The sequence below is a fragment of the Podarcis vaucheri genome, assembly GCF_965113315.1.
Source record: "Podarcis vaucheri genome assembly, chromosome: 8".
In the NCBI taxonomy this organism is placed as follows: domain Eukaryota; kingdom Metazoa; phylum Chordata; class Lepidosauria; order Squamata; family Lacertidae; genus Podarcis; species Podarcis vaucheri.
The window spans coordinates 49,225,007-49,251,065 of NC_138766.1; the positions used below are offsets into that span (position 1 = coordinate 49,225,007).

Consider the following 26,059-nt stretch of genomic DNA (forward strand, 5'->3'; position numbering starts at 1 on the left):
ATTTGCAATCTTGGGGGTTTAAAAAAAAAATTCATTTGAACAGCTTGCTCACTACTGTGATGATTGTAAGTGTATTTCATATTGAAATAGAACTGTGAGGCAATTTTAATGCTTATTATAGTTTCTTCATAAAAGATTGAACTCGCTTCTTGTGGATTGTAGGTCTGCAAGTGGAAATTGCTGTTTGGTTGTCTACACACCTGAGACGCTAAGTTGATAGTACAGGACGTCAAGTTCATGTGCTTGGCAAACTCTTTTACTCTGAATTTATTAGTCTTATTTGTTTTTTTCAATTTGCGATCCAGTTCTGTAAAATGTCATGGGCACAGTTGTATTGAATGGATTAGATTAGGTTTTTATTTATGGCATCTTTACCAAAATCAAAGAAAAGCGAACTTGATATCCATCAACTACAAAAGTATAAAATCGCTTCTGACAGTAACTCCATTATAAAAATGCATTAAAAGTTCTTGGATTTTTAGTTTTATTTTTACTCTTGACACTGAATGAAATAAACCTGCTCTTATAGTTCTTTGCAAAAGTTTTTTTTTGTGGTTGACTATTGACAGAGTCAATACTGGTTAGAATTGAGGAAACACATAGTACCTACAAAATGGGTTATGAAACAGTTCAGTTCTGAAATTATAATACAGTGGTACCTTGGGTTACATACGCTTCAGGTTACATACACTTCAGGTTACAGACTCCACTAACCCAGAAATATTACCTCGGGTTAAGAACTTTGCTTCAGGATGAGAACAGAAATTATGCTTCGGCGGCAGCAGGAGGCCCCATTAGCTAAAGTGGTGCTTCAGGTTAAGAACAGTTTCAGGTTAGGAATGGACCTCTGGGATGAATTAAGTATGTAACCGGAGGTACCACTGTACTTCTATAAATTGGAAGTATTGTCCTAGCTGCCAGCATCACCTGTTGCTCCTGATTGCTATTAAGGAAACAGCCCTTGTCATCAGTAAGCAGTCTTGTCTGTAGCGTGGGGTCTTGGTTTGGTGCTCTGTAAGTGGTTGGGTATGGTCAGAGAAGCAGCTTATAGTAGGAATGTAGCTAGCAGGAAATACGAGTAGGATATGGGGTTTGCAAAAGCGAGCGTTGGCATTGGGGAGAGGGTGAGGGCTTCTAAAAGGCTCTTTGCTTGCTTTGGAGAGCCGAAACCGAAACCCTATTACTCAGAGAAGTAGGAATGTTTAACTGTATAGTAGTACCTTGGTTGTCAAACTTAATCCGTTCTAGAAGTCCGTTCGACTGCGGGAACCATTCGAAAACCAAGGCGCAGCTTCTGATTGGCTGCAGGAGCTTCCTGCGGAAGCTGCGTTGGATGTTCGGCTTCCAAAAGACGTTCGCAAACTGGAGCACTTACTTCTGGGTTTGCGGTGTTCGAGAGCCAATTTGTTTGGGAGCCAAGCCGTTCGACAACCAAGGTACCACTGTGTTTTAGTTAATGCACTGCACTTATGCAGCCATTTCCTGCATCTCACCAGCATCTTCCCACATGCACAGAGCAGCCATAGACACATGTGTCGGTGCTGTATGTGTATATAGCTCCTTCACATGCCTCACCAGGCTTTCCAAATGTGGGATTTGCTAACAGAGAGATAGTGTTCAAGCTGTTCTGTAAAGGGTTGCACTGCCCCAAAGGATCTATTTTGTAGTCTGGGGCTACTTCTAAATCCTGCTTGGTCACTGTTGGCCCAGGTAGTGACTTTCATTGGCTTTGGCTGGTGTTCCAGCTCTGGCACCCCCTAGGCAGTGACAGCCTACTCACAGTTAGCGATGCTCTGGTAAAACTTAGCATTGACTTCTATAGCGCACTGTATGTAGGGCTGCCTTTGAAGACTGTTTGGAAACTGCAGAGTAGGAACTCAATAATAGACTTAGCAGGGTTGCACATGTTGCTCTCTAGGAATCTGATGCAGGATTTGTAAATTTGCTGCCTGCTGTTGGTGTCTGCTTATTGGTTTCCAGCGTGCCCTACTTGCATATTTATAAATAAAACATTGCAGAGGACCCATAAATCTACACTGTGTTTCATCATCCAGAGGAATTAAACCCTGCTGTGTCACTGGCCCTGGAATGTCTTGCCACACAGGTTTTCAAAGGCTTCTTGCTAATAGCAATTAAAGCACATGAGTGCCTTGCAAAAAATGCATGGGATGAAACCATTACATTTTACAACAAGGCCAAAGGCAGCTCAAATTCGCTGAAGGCAAATTTAACAATCGGAATTGGTTCTTGGTCTTGTATGCTGTCTTGTTCAGATTAATCCACCAACACTATCATTAGGAGGAGCTGGTACAGTGTTTTCCTGAAACTCGCTTCTCTACTTATAATTACTTCGTTATCTATATTTAACAAATATTTATTAAATGAATCTAAAATGTGTTTACACCTGATATTAAAATTATTATATTAGTCTACATTTACAAACTTATGGTCTTACAAATAAAGCAACAACTTTGAAGTACTGCATTAGGAGTTGTTTCTTTCCAGTAGATGTCAGTAGAACTATATGGTTTTTTTTAAAATTTGTACTTACTATTGACTATGCAGACTTCATCTTGGAAGTCAGTTTTGTTTTGGAGTGTGCACAGATTAGCTAAATACAGCAAGCCCTCAACTTACATGGGGGTTATGTCCCTAATGCCAAAATCATGTCTAGTCAAAACATATTGGGTACAATGGCGGCGGTAGCGGTGGAGATTGCCAAAGTCTTTTTTGCTCAGACACTCACCCCCTTTCTGCCCCATTTTCATATTTTCAATCATCATCATAATTATTTTTGCCAAGCACATAATGCTGAATGTGCACAAGTTAAATGTGCGTAAGTTGTGGGCTTACTGTATTATGAAATCCATCCACTATAGTAAAGCATATTTTGTCTTTAAAAGTAAAATCCACAGATGTACAACTTTTCTCTCTTCAGTGTACATTTTCTCACCAGCTGTGGTATCATCCAGGGCATCCTCTTCCTTGAATTTCTGGGTTGGGAAGTGGAGGAAAGTTTTGTGTGCGTATCTCATACACAAGACACAAACAAGATGCATCACAACAAATTAATCTTTCAGTTAAGTGTATTGTGCCGTGACCTAGCCTTTAATGTACCTCAGCTTTCTAATGGCATACAGTCCTGTGCTGGGTTTAGTAGGGCTGTTCTGCTGTTTTCACTGATAAATTTAGGGGATTAAGGTAGGTGTAAGTGGGACATGGGTGGTGCTGTGGGTTAAGCCACAGGGCCTTGGACTTGCCGATCAGAAGGTCGGTGGTTCGAATCCCCGTGACGGGGTGAGCTCCCGTTGCTCGGTCCCTGCTCCTGCCAACCTAGCAGTTCGAAAGCATGTCGTAGTGCAAGGTAAACAGCGTTTCTGTGTGCTGCTCTGGTTCGCCAGAAGCAGCTTAGTCATGCTGGCCACATGACCCAGAAAGCTGTCTGCGGACAAACGGCGGCTCCCTCAGCCAGTAAAGCGAGATGAGCACTGCAACCCCAGAGTCATCCGCGACTGGACTTAACAGTCAGGGGTCCCTTTACCTTTTAAGTAGGAAGACAATGCCAAGTTATTCTGAGGGAGAAAGAGGGTAAGTTTTTTGGGTTGGGTTGCTCACTTTTTCCTCCCAACAATATGTGAAATGATATTTTGTTGTCATGATACAGCACTGTTGGTCATTGGGAGGGAATGTGGTGGCCTAGCTGCATTGCAGTGGCAGAAAAACCTTTAGTATTAAAGGAAGATAAGTTAGAACAAAAAGATGGTGCCGTTGTGTTTACTGGCTAGTGTTTTGTCTCTGAAAACCTTGGTGACTTTCTCCTCTAAAAAGTCACCAAGCACAGCTTCCCATTTTTGCAGCCTGCAGCTAGAGCTGTGAAGGTGTTCTTGGATAGGCTGTGCTGGGAAGCTGTCAGGTCCTTAGTCTGAGGCATCCAAAACATTATGGCCAGCAGATTTGGCAGGTTGCTGCAGGTGGGCAAAAACTGATTCCTCTTCTTCCTCTTGGGGAAGTGGCCCATGAGCAGGAACTGTGGATTCATACACATTAAATAAATATGTAATCTAATCACTACTGAGTGTGGTAAATTATAATTCCAATTGCCAGATGTGGTTCAGCCTTGCAGACTTTTCAAAGGCCTAAATGTTGCAAATAGTGGATTAGCTACACTGCAGTATGAGACAATTCAGCCTTGCATAGATCAAAAGTCATATTCTTAAAAGTTTTTTTTTTAATTACACAGAGGATATTGTAGGGTTTAATGTATGTGCCTAACCATGTTTAAATGCGTTTACAACAGATCATCAGTTTATTTGCTGTTCTGCCCAAATGGAAACCCAGATTTGCTATCCTACAGAAGCAAATACAATAGCAAACAGTATGAAACATTATCTAGCAGTTCAGTTAATAATCATTTATGTGCTGGCCCATTTGTGTGTAATTGCCTAGGCTTAATGATCCTGTAATTATTTAAAAAAATGTTTTGTCATTTTTGCCTCAGATAATCCAGCAAAATGTATTTTGCACGATTGTACATAATGTAAATGTACAATCGATGTTCTTTATCTCAGAGGAAAAAGTAATCCCAAGATTTTATATCATTCTGGCAACATTCCTTTTTATTATTTAATCTATTTATTTTATAATGAGAATTAGTAATCACAATTTGCATTACAAATTTCCGCAGTTTTTAAAACCTTGGAGATTTGAAACTTGTAAAATTTATGATGAACACAAACAGTTGCTTTATCAGATGAAGGAGAAAGCTGTCCTGCCAAATTTCTGCCTATCTTCTTAAAGGCTATGCAAGAGAGAGTTATGTTAGCAGGTGATCAAAGTGTAGAAATGGATATGTGGAGGCAGGCAGGATCTAACCTCCTGGCTACACCCCAATCTCCAGACTTCAACTTGTTACCTCTGTGTAGGGCCCAAATGTTCTGGTTGTACAATCTGAATGTAACAGCTGCAGAAGGTCCTACACACAGTAAACACATGGAAATTGTGGACAGAACCAGAAAGCACAACGTCAGCCCCGCTTTCATGCATACATTCATGCCTAGCTAACAGGGTTGTTGGGAGAATAAAATTGGGGGGGGGGGGGAGAGAAAATCATGTTTGCCACCTTGAACTTATGAAAGGAATGGTGGGACGTAAATACACACTTGGGTGGGTTGTCTGCACAGGGATACACTGGCTTACTCCCAGATAAGGAAATCTAATTGAACTCTCAGTTTGCCTTCTGAATTGTTACTCTGATCCCATGGTTAAGATAGGATATCTTTTTGTAAACTGCTTTAAGGGTGTTTTTTTAAACAGTGGATATAAATTTTAATAAACATTTTTGACCTCTGCTGTGCCTTTAATCCTTGATTGTTTGATCCACAGGTCTTTCAGTTACTGAGCAATTTTGTAGGTAGTCATTAAGACTCCCAATCCAATCCTGCAAAAGGCCATGTATGGGCCCAGTTCAGTCATAACCATGGAAAGCCTCATGATGTTAAGAGCATGAGCTATGGCAAGTCTTGAGCCTGTGTGCTTCCCTTTCTCCTCTTTCCTGCTCCTTCATGTTCAAGAGGTGGAAATGAGAAACATCCGATTCAATATGCCGCAAACCACAGTTTGCTGTTTTGTCCAGTTGCAGCAAACCATGGCTTGCGCAAGCCATAGTTTGTCCGTAGCTTGAACCTTGCTCTCATTTCAGAATCATTTGTAGCCTTGGAACAAAATGGCAGACTGCAACTAGAGCTTCTAATCTCCCATTACACATGGATACTTGACAAGGACCATATTCATGCTTATAACCAAAAGGGGGCTGTTACAGCATTATCAGTGCACAGTTTGCAATGGCTGAATGTTACTAGTCAGTAGTAGGAGGGCAACACAATTTGGACAGTATGGATCTATCTATTGATCTATCTATGTTTAGTATACTGCCCTTCATCCATAGATCTCAGGGCGGTTCTCAAGATAAAAATACAAAATACATAATAAAAACAAGTACAAAACAAAACACTAACTCCTCCCTCTCCCCCTCCCATTTCCACAAACACATTTAAAAGGGTACAGAATGTTAATCAGCCCAAGGCCTGGCTGAAGAGGAATGTTTTTGCCTGGTGCCTAAAGGTGTATAATGAAGTCGGGAAGATTTCTCTACATGTCTGTTTGTGTGCATGGCGTGTGTGTGTGTGTGTGTGTGTGTGTGTGTGTAATCCAACACACCTATTTCATTTTAAAGTGAGTACATTCTAGTTTTGTTTCTTGGGAATAAAATTCAAATATAATAGAAAACTCATTGAATGGAATGGAAAAAGCTAGACAAAAATACACCTTGAAAGGTATATATTTGGCCAGAATATTAATCTTTAAAATATATGAATATGCCCCATGAGACTGAAGGAAAGGTTCTGCCATCTCTTATTATCTGGCTTAGTAGGCTGAATACATGAATAATTCAGCTGGGAAAGTTTTTCTGGTAATGCATCACCAAGACTCTAACTATTAAGATGCCGTCATGAAACACTGGAAGGGGAAAATCCAGTCTCAATTGCTTTAGTGGCTATGGCAGTAATGGGGAATAAATCTGATTTTTCTCACTTAACTCTTAACACCTGAGTAACTGTCAGAGATCTTCTGCTGGTATCTGCAGCACAAATGGCAACACAGATGCTTCATTCGGGGGCATAAATTAGCATATCATTTCCATAGGGGGGGCACGTTACACGTGATGATGGCTCACCAGCTGGAGCATGCCTGGCCCTTGGGAAGTTTCAGATTCAACGGCAAATCGGTCAATTTTCCAGGTGAGCAGGAGCCATAGAAACACAAAGCACAGCTTTATTAAAATGAAGGGGATTCAGGTGCCATGTATACAAGGTGACACCTTTTCACTTCAAAATAATGACCTTCAGTCTTAACTTGCCTGCCAATACCCATAAATTACAAGGGAAGGGGGGGAGATGCTTTTAAAGGCGCAGGAACAGATGCAGTAAAAACACACACACAACCTACAGCATCCATGCTTCTTATGCTGTGCCATTTACTCTGGCTCCAATGCGCTTCCACCATTGGTGTCTGAAGTCATGCGCACACACAGCATTAGCCAAAATCCACACCTATCCTCTTGGATGCGTTTCCCCTCAAACCAGCTTCCATCCAGTTTGAAAACATAAAACCATGTTCACTTCACAGTTAAGCTGAGGTGTGTACGTTTGAGACTGTCATTGTGCATGGCTACGGAGGCTTTAAAATAGTGGACCAACATTTATTTAAAGGGATGTGGAACAGTGACACCAGCTCTGAGTAGATAGACCAAACGACTTCCTGGGCAGACAAGAACTAACCATACCTCTGCATCTAACAAGTAACCAACCTAACCCCACTCTCCCTAGAGGAGCACGCCTGGCTTTATTTTGTGGTGGGCGGCATGTTGTGATATACAGTTACTGACTCTTACTGAAAGAGGTAACACTTGCATGCATGAAAGCGATTTGCTCCCAACATAGCAAATGCTGTACATGAATGACGAAACTTTCTAAAAGGAGAATTTAGACCCCGTATCTTTGCTAACACAAAGATTGCATGATTTCTTTCGTAAGAAAACCAAGTAGTTTTCTTTTTAAGTCATTTGGAAGCTTTTTTTTTCATCTTTGTCTTGATGCCAGCTGATGGAGACTTGTTTGCTGCAACTTTTGGAAACTCTGTGAGGAAACGCTCACTTACAGCATTTCCAAAGCAAACTCGCTGTGATTTATTCTAGTCTCAGTATTTTTGTAGGGAGCATTTGTTTAAAGGTGGATGAGGGTAGATGTAAATAAAACCAAGTTTAAACATTTCTGGCAGTCACCGTTGTGCTTTGCTCTGCTACTGGAGAGTAGGAATCTCTCTTCCAAACACAGCAAAGACTTGGTTCATTCAGGCCAGAGAGAAAACAGAATGTTGTTTCTGTTTTCCTAATTTTAATATTGTATAAGTTGATAAATTGAATCAAACTAATATGAGCCCTTTTAAAGAAAATAAACATATCCCTTGAGTAAAGCTACTCTTGCTACCCCACCTGACATAGTCTTAAAGCATTAAAAACGCACAACTTTTATTTGATGAAAGGGAGAAACAAGATTATCTAGAGTAAGACTGCTCCACACTTAATAAAATATAAACAGCTGTTATCTTCTGGCTGCAAGGATAGCTGTTGCCATTGTTTTCAGAAAACAATCTGCATACAGCTTTAGTTTTAAGAGTTGAACTTAAATAATACTGGTCCCGTATTTCCAACAATGGATATTTACTGCACTCTATAAATCACTCAGTTGTAAATGATGCCAGATGAGGCTGGCAGAGGTGAAAGCACAAATACTCATAGGAACATGAGAAGGTGGAATGAGGGTAATATTCTTAATGCCAAAACCCATTTTGCATTTTCCATCACACTGGTTTTCTGCATTTCTTTCCCCACCAACACACACATATTGAACCATTGTTCAAAACACCCACGAACATTAGTATGAAGAATGTAAAGTACATGTTACTCTTTCAAATTGAAACATGCCAGAAAAATATAACACTAGAGAAATACTTTTCCTTGGGAAATACCTTCAATATCAGTGTGTATCATTTTGGCCACTAGATGTCAATGTGGTTCTACAGTAGTTTGTCCAGCTCAAATTAGGGGGGGCATATGGGTCTATTTCAACATCCAATAGCCAGTATAGAGATATCATCCTTTACAGGACACTTGTGAATTAAGCAGGTATGACAAATTAAGTTATACAAGCAGGACTCCTGTACAAATCTGGGAGTGTCATGCTTTCTAAGTGGTAAGACACTAATACTTCAGGATATTAATCTCAATTCACTAACGGTTGGTGTGTCCCGTCCCCTCTCTGCCACCCTCCCATTGGAAGAAAATTTTGCTGTTTAAAAAGAATATCAAGAACAACTATTTACTATTCATTTGGTGGAATGGGGGGGCTATATATCAAAAAGCACTTTAAAAAGATGACAGAAAACATGCTAGAAAAATAGCAAAAAATAAAAAAATAAAATAAAAATATCAAACTCTTGGTCCAAACCCCCTGGGAAACAGAACCCTGGATTCTCAGTTCATCTATTCTCAGTCCACCAAGTACAGACGGACATCCTTTTGCTCCATAATTACCAAACAGGACATCAATGCTGCTGCCACAGCATAATGATGGTTTATTCGTTATTTAGTGCTGAGGGTTGCCACCACCTACACATCACCAATATGACATGATAAAAAAAAGAATAAAAATAGTGTTCTTCATGCTATTTGCTAGCAATGTTGGTAAGCAGTTTTCTTTCATTTTAATGGAGGGGGTCAGGTGCCAACTTTCTCAACTCATAGGCTCATTGAAGTTCCATTACTGGATAACTTTGAGTGTAGCAGCATATACTATTTTAAAGCAGGTGGAGATTTAGACTGCAAGCAACCCTATATGCACTTCCCTGGGAGTCAGGGCTCCCCCAGATTACCAATTTACTCAGAATTCATCCTGATTTGCTTGCACAAAGCTTACATGGTGGTTAGACTATCTCTGATCTTCACTGAGCAATTATTTCATGTCAGGGCACTGTCTGATAAGCAAGGTAAGGCTGACCAGCCAAGGGCTATGAAAGGGAAGGATTGTTTTCTGAGATGGGGAAGGGGTGTAGGTTATTAAGGATACATTGGAATGGTTTTAGCTGGGAGCTATAGGTGACAACAAGTGGTGCTCTGTCATTTTCCCTTCTTGGTCTGTCCTCTTGTAGATTGTCTATGGATACAAAGAAGTAACCAGTGATATTTTTCTATAAAAAGAGGTGTTGGAACTCACCATGAAGGCCTTCCTTGTTCTCTTATAATGACAATGGTGGCCACCTGAGAGGTGCTGGAACTGAGTTCTAGCAAGTTCCAGCTGAAAAAAAAGCCCTGGGAGTAACTCAGTGGTTTTCTTGATTCATCTGAAAATAATAATATTTATAACAATACCAGCAACAAACAGCTATGATTATAATTATTATTATTCACCCTTCACCACAAGGTTCCATGGTGGGTCACAACATTGTAAAAACAGCTGAAAACAACTCACAAGCACAACTGGACTGATTTGTGTGGGTGTGGGTGTTGTCACATGCCAGGGTAAAGATGTGCATCTTTAGCAAATGAAAGAAAGTATCAGTTGAAGGTGCCAGGTGCTCCTCTGTGCGGAAGGAATTCCACAAGTGAGGGGCTGTTTTCTCCTAAGCTTTTGAGGGCAGAGAAAATATCAAGAGAGCAAAAGGGTAAAGGACCTAAAGGTAAAGGGACCCCTGACCATTAGGTCCAGTCATGGCCGACTCTGGAGTTGCGGCGCTCATCTCGCTTTATTAGCCAAGGGAGCTGGCGTACAGCTTCCGGGTCATGTGGCCAGCATGACTAAGCCACTGGCGAACCAGAGCAGCACACAGAAACGCCATTTACCTTCCCGCCGGAGCGGTACCTATTTATCTACTTGCACTTTGACATGCTTTCGAACTGCTAGGTTGGCAGGAGCAGGGACCGAGCAACAGAAGCTCAACCCGTTGCGGGGATTTGAACCGCTGACCTTCGGATCAGCAAGTCCTAGGCTCTGTGGTTTAACTCACAGAGCCACCCGTATCCCTTAGAGAGACCTACTTGCAGCCTAACTCAGGGGCAGCAACCTTAAAAGAAAACAAGAGGTAAGCCCAGAAAAAAGTAATAATTACTCCCTCAAGTAACCATTCTTTGTTATTTGTTTAGGGATGAGGTAGAGTCAATGCAGTGCCCTCTAGATGTCATTGAAATAACTCCCATAATTCCTGACTATTGGCTATGCTGATAGGGGCTGATGGGAGTTGTAGTCAAAAATATCTGAATGGCACCATGTTGGCTACCCTTGAGTGAGCTCATCCATTTCTTTTGTGCTTTACATTCTTCCTAAGAATATATGCTCATGCTGGATAAATTCTATTTCTTGGGAATGCTACATACCTTGCTTGCTGCCTTCTACACTTCTTCAGTTGTGCATTTTCTTATAAAAATGCATTTCCCTGCGCACCACGGGGGAGCCCTACTGAGCTCAATAAGAACTCACAGTATGCACTGTTATTATGCTGTCATCTTTGCTGGATCAGATTGCTAATTGTTTGGGGCAGATGCCTTTTCTTTATGGCATCCAGTAAGGGGGCGGGGAGGGGGGGAATGTTACCAGCTCTACAGGAATATGCTTTCCCTGGATTTACACCATTTGGAAACTCAAATCTACCAGGAAGTTTCCTGTTAAATCTATATCTCCATCTATCTATATAAAGAAGCCCATGTATTTTCCTGATAGTGTAATTATTTTAAGAATTCATGTGGTTTTTTTTAAAAAAAGTCGCAGCCACAGAAGGACCTTACAAGGCATCTCTCAGCCCTCAGTGTGTTAAAATGGCTGACTAGAGAGACTAACATAACCTTAACTGTAGTGGCATGAACAACATACCAGTGTAATAATTCATTTAGAATGATGACACCTGAGACCTAATTTAAAAGTCCTAGATGAATTCTGTTCTCACATTCAAGCCTCAAGGCTGCTGCAAACATACCTACGAAATCCTAAGAACTATAGTGAGCCTAATTGAATTGGACTTAAATGGACCGTTGAGGTGGCCTCACAGAGCTCCGGGGAATTTATATTGTCTATACTGTATCAGAATCACAGCTTGAACTGAATAACTGGTTACATTCAATCATGTTACTGTAACTCATGCTTGAGGTAAAGGGGAAACCTTTAGCTATCAGCAAGGCTGTATGGAAAACAATTTCAAATCACTTTAAACCCAGTTGGCAACTACTTTGCCAATTACGGAGTCCTTTGGGAGAGGTGTGTGCTAGGGCTCAGGACTAAATGATTTATGTCAAGCGCCCTGGTCTCTGAGGCATATGTGGGAGCCTGCAGAGGAGGTGCTTCTGGCTAATTATTTCTCCTAAGAATACTTTAGCGAAGGTAATTTGCGCTTGCAGATGAGTCACACACTGAATAAAAAGACAAGAGGGAAACGGAGGCTGCAGCGAAATGGTATACCAAGAGATAAAAGGGAAATGAAGAGGGTTCTTTGAAAATGTTCAATCTAGTATGTAAAAACGAAGAGCAAACGCTTAGATTTGCACTGGAGAGGGGGAATTCAAGAGTAATGTAAAACACATTTTAACGATAATATCTGAATTTGGAATATAGTTTAAAATGCTGCTAAGGTTCTCTTTCTCAAGTGGCATTCATATTGCAGTCATTAATGTTAAGGAAATATGAGTATTATTAATCCAGAGCAGCTGATGCAATATGGGCCGAAGTACATTTCTGGATTAAAAGGAGGTGCTTCACTTTGTACCGGCTTCTTGTTAGGGGTTTGCTCGCTATAATTGGAAAACTCATAATAGCTTTCCCCCAAAGTTGGAATTTGAAGAGCAGAGCTCTTTAAAGCTTCTATTTCTTTTAGCTCCAATCCAAGGGTTGTAGTCAAGTAGGTCCTATTCAGAACAGACGTATTAAAATGGATGAATCTAAGTTGGCCATGTTTATTAATGTCAATGGATCTACTCTGAGTAGGAATGGCATTGCATACCACCCCATATGTGCAGATGTAATTTCTGTTGTTGGAATTGTCAGGTCTTATGACTGAATTAATACAATCAATAGTGTACTTATATGGTGCTTTTTTAAGTGCTCAAATTTCTCAAGATGGAAAATCTCAGCAATAATTACAACAACCCTGTAAAGTAGATCTCTGCTGTTAGCCTTGTGGTGAAGGCAGCGAGGGATTGGGTGAGTTTGAGTGTTTTCACTTGGATCACCCAGTGTTCTTTTAACCTGGTACTCCCAACGCATCATTCATAAACCCATCATTCACTACACTAGTTCTCAAATGAGTGTACATTAATTTCAGTTTTTAGATTAAGGAGTTATGGTCAGACAATAATACTATGAACTGGATTTCCTTCTATGGCTGGATTTCCTTCTTGACCAGTTCAAATAAAACTATTGTCATACCACCCCAGCCACAGAGATCAAAGTGAATTTAGATGCATGGCACCTTCATGACAAGCAGGCAACGCACATCAAAATTATGAAAAATAATAATCCTATTAAGCAGATGTGGATGTTATTGTCACGTGAAGGTCCTGGCAAAGAATGTGGAATTGATATGTGTTAGAGAGTTGTGGGTTGTCTAGCCTCCCAAATAGGAATGTTCTGAAATATTCTATCAACTGTGTACTTCTTAGTTAGCATGGTACAATCTGACATAGGCGCCAACCCCTAGGGGCAGAGAGGTCTTTAGGACCCCCCCCATAAAATATATGAGGGGGCGGGACTCCAAAGTTTATAGGTATTGCCATTCAGATGGTGTGCATGTGCCGTGTCCTGTGATCAATTATGTGGGGCGGGGCTTACCTGTCCCCCCATATTTCATTCAAGTTGGCACCCCTGCAATCTGAGCTGTAACTGACAATCCCCACAATGGTCTCCAGCTGCTACTTAGACTTAATTGTACTCAGACCCTGCCCTGAAAATAGCAAAGCAAGTGTAGAAAAATATGAATGTTTCATCATGGGTAACAAAGGGCAGAAGGAGAGCTTCAAAACCAGGAATGTCCCCGGCCTGTCAGAGATATGCTACCTGTCCAACCAACAAGTTGTCAGCTGGCTTCATGTTTACTGTCAATTCACACATTATGGAATCAACTCTGGATAATCCTGTGCCGGGTTTATCAGTTTGATTGATTGAGCTAAATCACACGCATATTCTTTTAAAATCAGGAGCTATGTGGACGGTCACAAGGGGTAACAAGGGCCCCCCTGTTGTAATCTGCCCTGGACCGCCCTCCCCCCTTTTGTAATCTGAGCACTAGGGTTGATTCAGTGTAAATGTTCAAAGTGTAGAAGTTCATTGGAAATGTATTTGCCAGCCCTTTTGTTACAATACACCTCAAGTTTAACATTTCAATTACATTTGCCTCAGCTGCGTTGGAAGTTCATCCTGTTACGTCGTAGACTAAAACCTCAGAAAGCAAAATTATGTAACATTGCCCAAATCAGTATGAGGACATTAATTGTCATTCTGAGGATTTCTCTTGCATAAACATCAAAAACATTGGGTATCAATTTAGAACTGTCTTTGCCCCCCCACCTCCTCCTCCTTTTTAAAAACCAAACTAGAGATTTAGCGCAGCTGCTGCCAGCAAAATCATATCTGACCCTGAAAAATACAATTGCCATTCTCCTACTTGGAGAATATTGAAAGTCAGATAAGCAGTAGGGGTTGAAAAGCACTTCAGGCAGTCCCATTAAAAAGGCACAGGCATACCAAGTGCACACAGTTAACCTTAGAAAAAGAGCAGAGAGAATCAGGTGGTGTACAAACAGCAATTGTTGCTACACAGGTTGCAGGGGGAAAAGCTGGGGGAAATCATAGTGAATTACTCGGCAATCAAACATGCTACAGAAAGAGTTAAAGCAGCATTCGTTTTTCATGCTGCAAAAATGTACTTCAGATAAGAGAACACTTCATATGGTACACAGAGTGACCCCATTAGGCATAGAAGACAAACACTAGTCCTATCAGGAAATTCTGCACCTAAGGAGCTATTGTTCCTGCTATGTGAGCATCTTCAGTTGAGCTTCAGAGTTTAGAAGCAAAGGCTAGTACAGTGGTACCTCGGGTTACATACTCTTCAGGTTACAGACTCTGCTAACCCAGAAATAATACCTCGGGTTAAGAACTTTGCTTCAGGATGAGAACAGAAATCGTGCTCCGGCGGCGCAGCAGCAGCAGGAGGCCCCATTAGCTAAAGTGGTGCTTCAGGTTAAGAACAGTTTCAGGTTAAGAACGGACCTCCGCAATGAATTAAGTACTTAACCCGAGGTACTACTGTACTGGGAGTTTACACCATTCCTGTTAGCCCAGCAGTTACATCAACTCTGCTGCTCTTGTCCCATGTTATTCACATTCTCTCCCCCCCCCCCAACATTCTCTGTATGTCTGTCTGTTTATTTATTTATAGTGTTATTTAATTGCTACTCTTCATCCAAAAATATAGCAAAAAGGCTTACAAAGAAAATAAAAAATGAATACAATATTTAAAATAATAAAGTGAGTAAAAAACCCCCAATGAAAATCCATAAACTATGATCCCACTCGCTGAATATTTCACTCATCCCTTGACATATTCCACACCCATTAACACCCTAACTTCAACCAAACTACACCTACAGACGTTTACACTTTTAGACACCCCCCACAAACATTTACTTACTCTCAGCATTTATCAGTCCCACCAGTCCCCTAGGTATATATACAAGATGTTTACACTACAACACCTAACTACAACACTGTCAGTTTTATACTATGTATTCTAGAACTCCACCAACACCAATAAAAACTTCAGCTATTCACCAAAATACTCATTCACATCGGATTATTATCTATGGCTGAGAAACCAAGTTCTTGCCCAGGTGGCCACCAGTTTCCTGCTGCTACCTGAAACATCACAATGTAGGAAACTGCCTTATACTGAATCTATTTGGTTTAGCATTGTCCACACAGACTGGCAGTGGGTCTCCAGGAGTTCAGACTGGAGACATTCACAGCCGTTTCCGAAAATGATACTGTGCAGAAGTTCTACCAGAACTATGGCCTTTCCCCAGCTGAGAGATGGCTGGACTCCAAACTCTCCCTTCAATGTCCCCACACTCTCACCCTGAACAACATTGTTCGGAAACATGCACCAGGCTTTGTTGAGGCTGAGATATGGCATTTGCAAGAATGGAACACAATATAATCTCTCTTTGTACAGCATCAAGTTTATTTCTATTTTTACGAGCTTATTTATGCCTGCACTTTATCTTTCTTAGGAAATTCATTTGTATGCTTTTGCTTTCTAGCTCTTCACATCTTCCCCTTTGCATGGCTGAGCTTTGCTGATCACAAGGGCTAAGCAGATTGAAAACACATGTGGCTACAGAGCAAATGCTACCTTTGACCTCAAGCTATTTCTCCAAGGGAGCATTAAGTTTTCCTGTTGCCTAAAGAATTTATTTTGCCTGGGGCAAAATGCCTTGACATATATCAGGCATGTTTTCATTTCAATTACTTTGTAGAATAGTATGTTCATAACCAGTTTTGTGATGCTTCTGGAAATTTTTAGACGCAGTGCTGTAATTTTCCTCCAAACTACAGGCATAATCCTGACTTCTAAGTTGGGACAAAAAGTGAGCCACAATAGAATCATAGAATTGTAGAGCTGGAATGGACCCTGAGAGTCATCTAGTTCAACCCCCTGCAATGCAGGATTCCCAACTAATGCATTCATGACAGATGGATGCCACCTTGTGAGGGAGTACATTCCACTGTCAGAACGTTATTCCTGATGTTTAGTCAGAATCTCCTTTCTTGGTTCAGGTCCTACTCTCTGGGGCAGGAGGAAACAAACTTGCTCCATCTTCCATGTGACCTCCTGGTTTGGTGTCATCTGCAAATTTGATGAGCGTTCCCTCAATTCCTTTGTCCAAGTCATTTATAGCTTGGGCAAAGGAATTGAACAACAATGGTCCCAGAAAGAACCCTGTGGCACCCCACTTGTCACTTTTTTCCAGGATGATGAGGAACCATTAGGTAACCGACTCTTTGGGTTTGGTCAGTCAACCACCTGCAAATCCACCTAAGTTACCTCATCTAGCCCATATATTACCAGCTTCTCCACAAGAATATCACAGGGGATCCACCAAGCTTGTAAGTCTATCAAAAAAAGAAATGAGATTCACCTGGCATGACTTACGTTTGAGAAACCCAGGCTAGAAATCACATCTTTCCTCTCTTCATGTGCACCCAAAATCTACTCCAATGTCGTCATCCCCCAACCCTCTGAAGCAGATTTTGAGGGGGTGAGAGGACTGCAGAAGAAAGGAGAGGAGATAGACCTTCCATTGCACAAGCAGTGCTGGGCCCAGCCTTAAGGATGCAACTAGATGTTGGATGCATATTACACAGGAACAGCCACTTCTAGATTTGTAGTTGGCACTGGAGAAATGGAAAGGAAAGGGTGTTCAGCACTTCACCTTCCTGCCATTTTCAAAGTCTAAATCAGCTGCCTCAAACAACCCACTCACTACCAACATAGGGGCACAATGAAAAAGGAAAGTAGCAGATAAGGCTATGTAGAGGGAAGTTTTTAATGTTTGTTGTTTTATTATTTGTTGGAAGCTGCCCAGGGGCAACCCAGTCAGATGGGCAGGGTACTACTACTACTACTAATGTTAGGATTGTCCCTTCTGGGGTGGGGGGGAGCCCAGCAGGATAATGTAACACAAATCTGTGTGTAAGGTATAGTTTGGCCTTTATTGTTAAAAATATCATAATTCAGATCATGTCAGCTCCTATTTCTAGGTAAAATTCTGACATCAACAGAACATGACAATCTAACATGACAATGCCAGAGTGGCTGTCACAATTTGACAAGCCAGAATTAAAAGATAGTTATACACACAGGCATCTCCATTCATCTTTCATGGGCTGAACTATAGATCTGAAGGAAATACTTGTACAAAAAAAGGGGCACGGTCTACTGGGATGTTCAGTGAAAGCCTCACAGAAATCGATAGGAAGTGCACAAGAGAAGGTTCAGTTCAGTGGGGCCTAATGTGCAAGAGCTTTCCAGAGGATTATGTCCAGGTGATGAAGCTCTGTCTGAATGCTTTCAGGATAACGACCCACTTTCTCCACTTTGTTTCCTAGTTTTAGAAGAGGGTTGCATTCCACACTGGCCAGCCAAATGTCCTCAAGCATCTGCACCAGTTGACTATTCGCTTCTGAGCCCAATTCAAGGTGCTTTCATTAACATATGAAGCCCTAAATGACTTAGACCCCAATAGACTAGTTTGGAGATTCAGATCACTGGAAGAGAGCCCGTTGGTAGTGCCACCATCCTCAAAAGTTCAGGAGGCAGTGGCTTATCATGACAGGAACTTCTCTGTGGTGGCCCCCAAATTGAGAGGCTAACCAGGCACCAGCACTTTGCAGCTTTCATTGGTTACTACCTTTGGAAATGAAGCATTATTTTTTAGTTATACTCCCTGTAAATTGTTTTATTAATTGTTTATTCTTTTATTGTTGTTGCCATATGCTTTACTGATTATTCATCATTTTGTAATTGTATTTTAGTTATAAAGCCCACCCTAGTATCTAAGGATGAAGGGTAAGTAAGAAAGACTAGAAATAAATTGAAGCAAATAAATGTCTCTGGGAAGCTGACAAGCAGATCATAAAGGACTGTGGTTCTCCAGCAGCTGGTATAATTCTCTGGACCTGAACATATAAGCGCCATGGCTAATTGCCACCAACGGCCTTTGCCTTCATGAATTTCTCTAATCTCTTTTTAAAGCCATCCAACTCTAGTGACCACCAACACACAGCAGAAAATCAAAGAAAAGTCATGACTTCAGTTGTATCAGCTTCTGCACATCTAGGGAAAGGTTCCATACTCCATTGAAAAGGACCATTTTGAACTTCCTACAATCAATATGAAGCACACAGATTTTGCTATTCATGGATTAATTCTTTCCAGATTTTCTACTTTGGTAAATTTAACTGTTGTTCAGTTCACAAGCATTTCACTGAGCAACTCTGAGCAGTCAATCATCTTCAAGTCCATAGGTTGTTTACAAGCCAATCATTTTGACAGCTCATTGCATGAGTTTCTTCCTCTAAGGGAATTTTTGCAGTATTTGACTACCTTTAATGCTTTTAAATAAATAAAAATCATAGGTATTCCTCACGATTTCACTACAAACCCACGAACATGAGGTCAAAGAAGCTAGCTCAAGAGGCAGCACAGATTACTGTATTTTTCTCTCTATAAGAGAGCACCAGACCACAAGACGCACCTAGTTTTTGGAGGAGGAAAACAAGAAAAAAAATATTCTGAATCTCAGAAGCCAGAACAGCAAGAGGAATTGCTGCGCAATGAAAGCAGCAATCCCTCTTGCTGTTCTGGCTTCTGGGATAGCTGCGCAGCCTGTATTCGCTCCATAAGACGCACACACATTTCCCCTTACTTTTTAGGAGGGAAAAAGTGAGTCTTATAAAGCAAAAACTATGGTATATTTCTTAGAGAGGTGCTAGGGTTACCAGGATAACTTTATATCTCTCTTGTTTTATAGGGGACCGAGCTACTCCTAGATTCTGAAATCAGAATGAATTATGCAGATCACACAATCCCCATATATAACATTTATTCAGTTTGCATTGTCTGTTCAAGTGGTAACTTTTGAATTTGTGCAGAATTCAAAATATATTGGCAAAGAATAGTGCCAACCCTATTCTGTTTTCATCAGATCTCACCCAGAGTGCAGTGTCAAGTTCTGGGCAGCACAGATTAGGATGGATATACTAACAAACTGGGATCCAGAGGAAGAAGAGAATGATTGGAGGGGGCCTGGAGACCAAGCCCTAAAGGAATTGAGTATGGTTGGCCTGGACAACAGACCATTAAGATGTGATAGTCATTTATAACTATTTAAATAATAATAATAATAATAATAATAATAATAATAATAATAATAATAATAATTTATTTATACCCTACCCATCTGGCTGGGTTTCCCCAGCTACTCTGGGCAGCTTCCAACAAAACACTAAAATACAATAACCTATGAAACAGTAAAAGCTTCCCTAAACAGGGCTGCCTTCAGATGTCTTTTAAAAGTTTGGTAGTTATTTTTCTCTTTGACATCTGGTGGGAGGGCATTGAAGCATTGTCACACAGAAGATGGAATGAATTTGTCTTCCGTTGCTCCAGAGGGTAGGATCAAAAGTGTTCACATTGAAAGAAGAAAGATTTCAACTGAGCATTAGGAAGTTCTTCCTGAAGGTAAAAACTGTTGACAGTGGGACAGTCAACCTTGGAAGGTGGTGAATTTTCCATTAGAAGCTGGATGGCCATATCTTAGGGAATGCTGAAGGGGTAGTTTTCCTGCATCAGTAACAGTTTGGGCTAGGTGACCTTTTTTTAAAATGTAAAACAAAACAGAGAAATCTTCACAGTTACAGACAAAAAAAAAAATACTTGTGTGTGTGTGTGTGTGTTTGTTTGTGCGGAGAGAGAGAGAGAGGGACAGACAGACAGGGAAGAAAATGTTACACGTAAGAACATCAACTGCACCAAGGACTAAAGGCCAGATAATTGTAGGGATTGTCTGAAGCAAACAAGTAGGAGCTCAAATATTTCCATATGAAGTAATATTTAGGAGGAATAAGGTTCTTTGCAGGCTGATTGTTAATATGGAGTATAAAAGTCAACCAAATGTCTGGTCCTGCTTCACTTCCTTCAGATGGTGGGTAGCTATATGTAAAGCTCTCTTAAACCAGTTATCCAATGTAAAAGCTGCAGCGTCCTTCTACCCTCGGCCTCCACCAACCTAGCAGCCACTAACAGATAGACTACCAATGACTTTAGTACAATGGCTGAGTTAGGTGGACTAGTTCACCTTCTGATCAGGAGTGCCAACTTGGCCCCGCAACCATGGGTGCCCAGGGCTGTGGGTGCTATGCAGTGTGCATGGCCCTGGCACTAAAATTTGTGGGTGCCTGGCCCCTTCATGGGGAATTTTGTGAGTGCTCAGGCACCCAGGGCCCCAGGGATTTGGCACCTACGCACCTAATATACTTTTCTGGCTGAGGAAGAATACCAAATGATGTAATAAATTGTTGTGTGGAGTGAAGCACCAAAACAAGGGATGTAAGAAGACATTGACTTCTCTTCCACCCCATATTTGTTGCATGCAGCACTGGTTCTGTTCCACTACAGTTCAGCTTTTGACAAGAAAATTATTCATTTTGCTCTCCGCTATGGCAGAATTTTCATGGTTAAAGGGGACAGCAGTGCCACAGAGAATGTGCAAGAGTTCTTCTGAGGGAGGGAGAAAGGCATTGCTGGTCCATAAAGGGAAATGAGGCAGCAGCAGGACTCAAGTTTCCTCACAGAACATGAGCCCCCTCCCTTCTCCTCCCCCTCCCTTATGAAATCTCTCACTCTCTGCTCTGCCTGCCTGCTTGCTTGGGGTCTGTATCACTGTGGTATCACCCCAATCCTATCCTTTTTACTCAAAAGGAAAATCCCACTGTATTCAAGGAGCACACTCTCTTGCGTGCATAGGATTTTAGTCCTGGAGAGTTCCTACATGGTGCCTGGCATTAACTCCACCCATTGCTAGGCGGCATGTAGGATCTTAAGTGACCCTCTGCTTAACCAGCCCCAACTGGCACCAGCTTCCACTGGAGAAACGCATTCAATAAATCTTCTATTATGGACACAGGAAGCTTTGCCTACCAGCATTGTTGTCCAAACTTTTACCAGTTTTGACGCAGATGCACAAACTCTGAAGGCTAGAGAAGCAATGACATGAAGAAGCACTTACAAATATGCACTTGCTACAGTATAAAGCTAGTTACAGGTAGGTAGCGGTGTTGGTCTGCCGTAGTTGAAACAAAATAATAACAAAAGAATTCCTTCCAGTAGCACCTTAGAGACCAACTAAATTTTTTATTGGTTATGAGCTTTCGTGTGCATGCACACTTCTTCAGATATACTTCTGGAAGGATTTTTTTTTAGTATAAAGCTAGTTCACTTTAAGCCACCAAGAAGTCCACTGAAGAAGTCAACAAATGTTGCCTTCGCACATAGATAATGTTAATTACTGAGCTGAATAGGATCCAAAATGCAGCAGTCTGATTGGTCCTAAAACAACAGGATTCAGAATGCAGCAGTCTGATTGGTCCGCAGGAGCCACCCAATCCAGCTCCAGGTGGAAGTCTGATTGGCCTACAGGAGAATCCCGGAATTAGCCAATCACGTGCAGCCCATTGTGTAAATAATGTATATAAAGCAGATATTGTGGGGGGAACTTCCATTTCCTCCTCACCACTTGAGCTGAATAAAGAGCATGAAATCCACTCTCGACTTTGAGTATATTTCAGATAATAGTCATAGGACTTGGCTCTCCAACTATGAGGAATACTTTTCATGTGACAAAATAAGCTGTCTGTGGTTAAGTGCCTGCCATATAAATCCACTACTACATAGTTAACCTTGATGACAAGTGTGTATCAGAGCTTCTTTTTTATTGCTTTGTTACACACAGCTGAAAACACTATGTTTGGCAATACGAGAAACGTTTAATACATTTTGAAACTTTCAGGCAGATTTTCCTCTTTGTTTCCCTGCAGTATAAGCCAAATTATGCAAAACGAGAGCCTGATTTTTGCAGCTTTTGTACAAGTGAGTAATCTCTCTTATTTGATGCTAGGCAAGTCTGAACTGGGCCCAGAGTAGTGACTCGGAAGAAGCTGAATTAAATTGGTAGCCTGGGGTGTTCCAATTATTCAGCTGACTTTAGGGAACCTGGTACCAGATTTCTATATTAAAAGGTGAGGATCTCACCTGTGTAAATAATGAAGGGAGCGATTAAATTTCGTTCCAGCAGAGACCTTGCCACTCAGAGATCTTGTTAATGGCAGTTGAACTGGTAAATAATTAATCAAAGTCCACAGTGAATAAATATATACTTCCACCCACACAACTTCATCCATGTCCCAAGGACCCAAGCAAGGAGTTTCTTCTTCTTCTTCTTCTGAACAGCCTGAGATTATTAAATTATTCAGGAGCTTTTCTCCTGGTTGCAATAGGATGTGTAACTTTAAACTGCCTCAGAAAGCTTCTTGCTCCAGATAAAAAAAATATGTTGGTCATTCACAGAACTCCTCCATCTCTCAAAAATCTGGTGGGGATCCATGAAGCACTGCTCCCTCCAAAGCGCAACCTTTGCTACTGAAATACTGGAAAAGAGTGAGCAATCGACTCGCTCACTCCTGATTTCCTTCAGCGGAAGGAGCATTAGAATGTGTCTTACGCCATGAAGAGCTTCACAGTCATCAAACTCAGGTTTATGTGGCAACTTTGACCACTCACTGCTGCATATATGCAACTGAAGTTTGCAGGATCTTAAGCTTAATCCCCTTCATGGATCACTGCGTTGTCGTGGCGAAGGGTCTTGAATAACTCGGAGAAGCTATGAGCTATGCTGTGCAGGGCCACCCAAGATGGACAGGTCATAGCCAAGAGTTTAGACTACCTGGAGAAGGAACTGGCAAACCACTCCAGTATTTTGCCAAGGAAACTCCATGGACATAAAAAAGGAGAAGCTCTGAGAAGAAAGTGAGGGTTTCCAAGGCATCCTCTGGTTCATGGGGTCACGGAGAGTCGAACACGACTAAGACGAATAAACAACAACAAGCACAGAACATAGGACTCAGACCATTCGTTCATCTAGTTCAGTATTGGTAGCACTGACCAACAGTGATTCTCCAGGGGTTTCAGAGAGGGATATTGTCCAGCTTTACCAGGAGATGCCAGGGACTGAACTCAGAACCTTTTGCATAGAAATCAGATGCTCTGCCACTGAGCCTTCAACATGTAGGGTTCATGGAGAAAAGAAACAGTTCTTGCTAAGAGCAGCCACTTCTGCCACTGTGTTCCTTCTGCTGGAAACTAACTGTACTAGTGCAAAGAACAATGCACAACATTCAGGATATCATTTGCATCAGCATACCAGTAGGCTAGCAGCAATGGATGGAAGATGGCCTCTGAGGATGTGATCCTATCCTGTCCAGCAGGCATGATTTGTGGATATGATTGTTCTCCCACTTAAGAACATTTCTGTGTGATCTTTACTTAACGCCCCATTCTTTGTTGACCCTGCATTGCAATGGTCAGTGCCAATAAAACTGTGCTAATGGACTACAGAAGTTGGGGAGTGGAGACGGGCATTAATAAGGTTGGAATTTGTAATTAATTTTTCAAGTTAATTAAAATGTCCAAAAGCACAATAAAACTGCAGGGGAAAAAATCTGGTAAGGGAATGTCAGCCTGTCTGATTAATGCAAGTCAACTGTCTTCTGAGGGTAATAGTAATAATGATGAGATTATGGATATGGAAGAAGCAGCTAAAGAGATGTGAGATGCATGTGGAATACAAACTGTGTCCTAGTTACTATTTTATGGTGCACAATGGATCTTATTAAGGAGGAATAGCAGTAAGAATTACCACTGAATTGCTCCATAAAAGTATTGTGTAATTAACAGTGCTGCACTAGCAGCTGGAGCACTACCTCCCATTGATATTCCATATCCTCAATTTACTTTCAGTCTTTAACTAAAAATATGTGGGTTTCCAGTGCAATTGCAGACAGCTTGAAAAATATGCTGCATTTCCTACTTAATGATAACACTTGAGCAAAAAAGAGATATGTGCTACAGTACTCATATGGAATATTATGCTCTAGTGTACTAGTCAAACAGTCTGTATTGTGCACTGAAATCAGTGGGGAATTGTTTCTATTATGTGAGTAGGATCAGGCAAATGATGTGCTCAACAACTCAGCAGTGATGGTCCCACCCCACCCCCTTCACAGTTTCCCATCTCAAGATTGCTCTTGTGTCAACTGTGTGCGCCCTTAGCACTGCTTAGTCACATGGCAAACTTGTCAAGCTGGAGAGGTGATAGAAGTTGGGGTGATTAATTGCTCCAGAGTCTTATAAGGGTGATCATCCATCCTTAGTCATCATTTTGTGTACTGAGTACAAAGGTAGTGCACGCTTACTTTGTGAAATTAGTGACGTACTGAGAGTGGGTCACAACAAGACGAGAGACAAGCTTAACTGGTTATATCTATGGAAGGTAAAAGTTATGTAAGAAAAGACGGGTCCTATGAATAGTGATATTGCTAGGCATCCATGAATATGCAACAGTTACATAATGAATTGTGGTTATCTAGGATGAACAGTGTGGGTCCACCACACTGGTGAATTCTTTTATGCTATGTCCATTAGAGATCTTTTGTTCTGGGCTCCAGGCAAAACACTTACACACATGAAATACCATTGCATCATAATGCATGCTTTGATACTCATAGTTTTGACTATGTACACATTTTTGCATGCTATTTTTCAAACATATTCATTCTGATAAACACTTTCCCCCAATCTATGCATTTTTGCGCCCATTGTTTTGTTTGGATAAGTGCAAATTTCAAAGGATGGCTGTGTTTTGGTTCTCATATTGTTTCGAAAAGTACAAATTTGTGAAATTTGCCTTTAAATGTGAACTGAATTACATTTCTTTCCCATTCCTGGTTCCAGATTATTGGTTATTGGGTTGAAGCCTTAAAGCTTTTATGATAGAGCTAGATACTCTAGGTATATTATTTCCCAGCTATATATAATATGGGCTCCTACACTTGGTAAAAAAAAATGGTAAAGGACCGCTGGACGGTTAAGGCCCGTCAAAGGCGACTATGGGGTTGAAGCGCTCATTTCACTTCTGAGGCCAAGGGAGCTAATCCGTTATATGAAGGAAAATGGAACTGAGATCTCCAGATTGACTGAGAACAACAGCCTGAGATGGGATACAGACTTTAAAAAAAATCTTGTTTATGAACAAGATTTCATGAGGTGCTGGATACCATCTTGAAACTAGTTTTGCTAAAGTATTGCTTGGAAATGATGTAGTGAAATGGGCTAATGTATTCACTGTTGGTGAGGATGTGCAAGGATAACACAGACACTTGTGCACATTAAGATTACAGGGTATAACCACACTCTGATACGACAGCCTCATTTGTTTCAGGCATTTCTTCAAAGCACTTTTACTCCACACACAGAAAAATACCTCTTATTGGGTGTAATGAACCAGGAAGCAATATCACAGTTTAGCAGGGAGCTGATTTTAATAGGGTAAAGTTTTAAAATGCAGCATAATAGAAACGTAAAACAACTTCCAACTATTAATAGATAGTATGACAACATTTGAAAAGTATTAACTATGAAGATCTTAATCAGCTGAAAGCTAAATCCAATCCCAGATTTAATAGAGATGATTTAATAGAGAAATTGTATCCAATACAATATAAAGGTAAAGATAAAGGTACCCCTGCCCGTATGGGCCAGTCTTGACAGACTCTAGGGTTGTGCGCTC

At 41.1% G+C, this 26,059-nt stretch overlaps 1 protein-coding gene across 1 annotated transcript in view; it reads right to left on the reverse strand.

The window, feature by feature from the left end:
• The window catches only part of OSBPL1A (oxysterol binding protein like 1A), a 156,156-nt gene that overhangs the window by 90,340 nt on the left and 39,757 nt on the right, over positions 1-26,059 (reverse strand). The gene's annotated exons all lie outside the window — the stretch shown is intronic.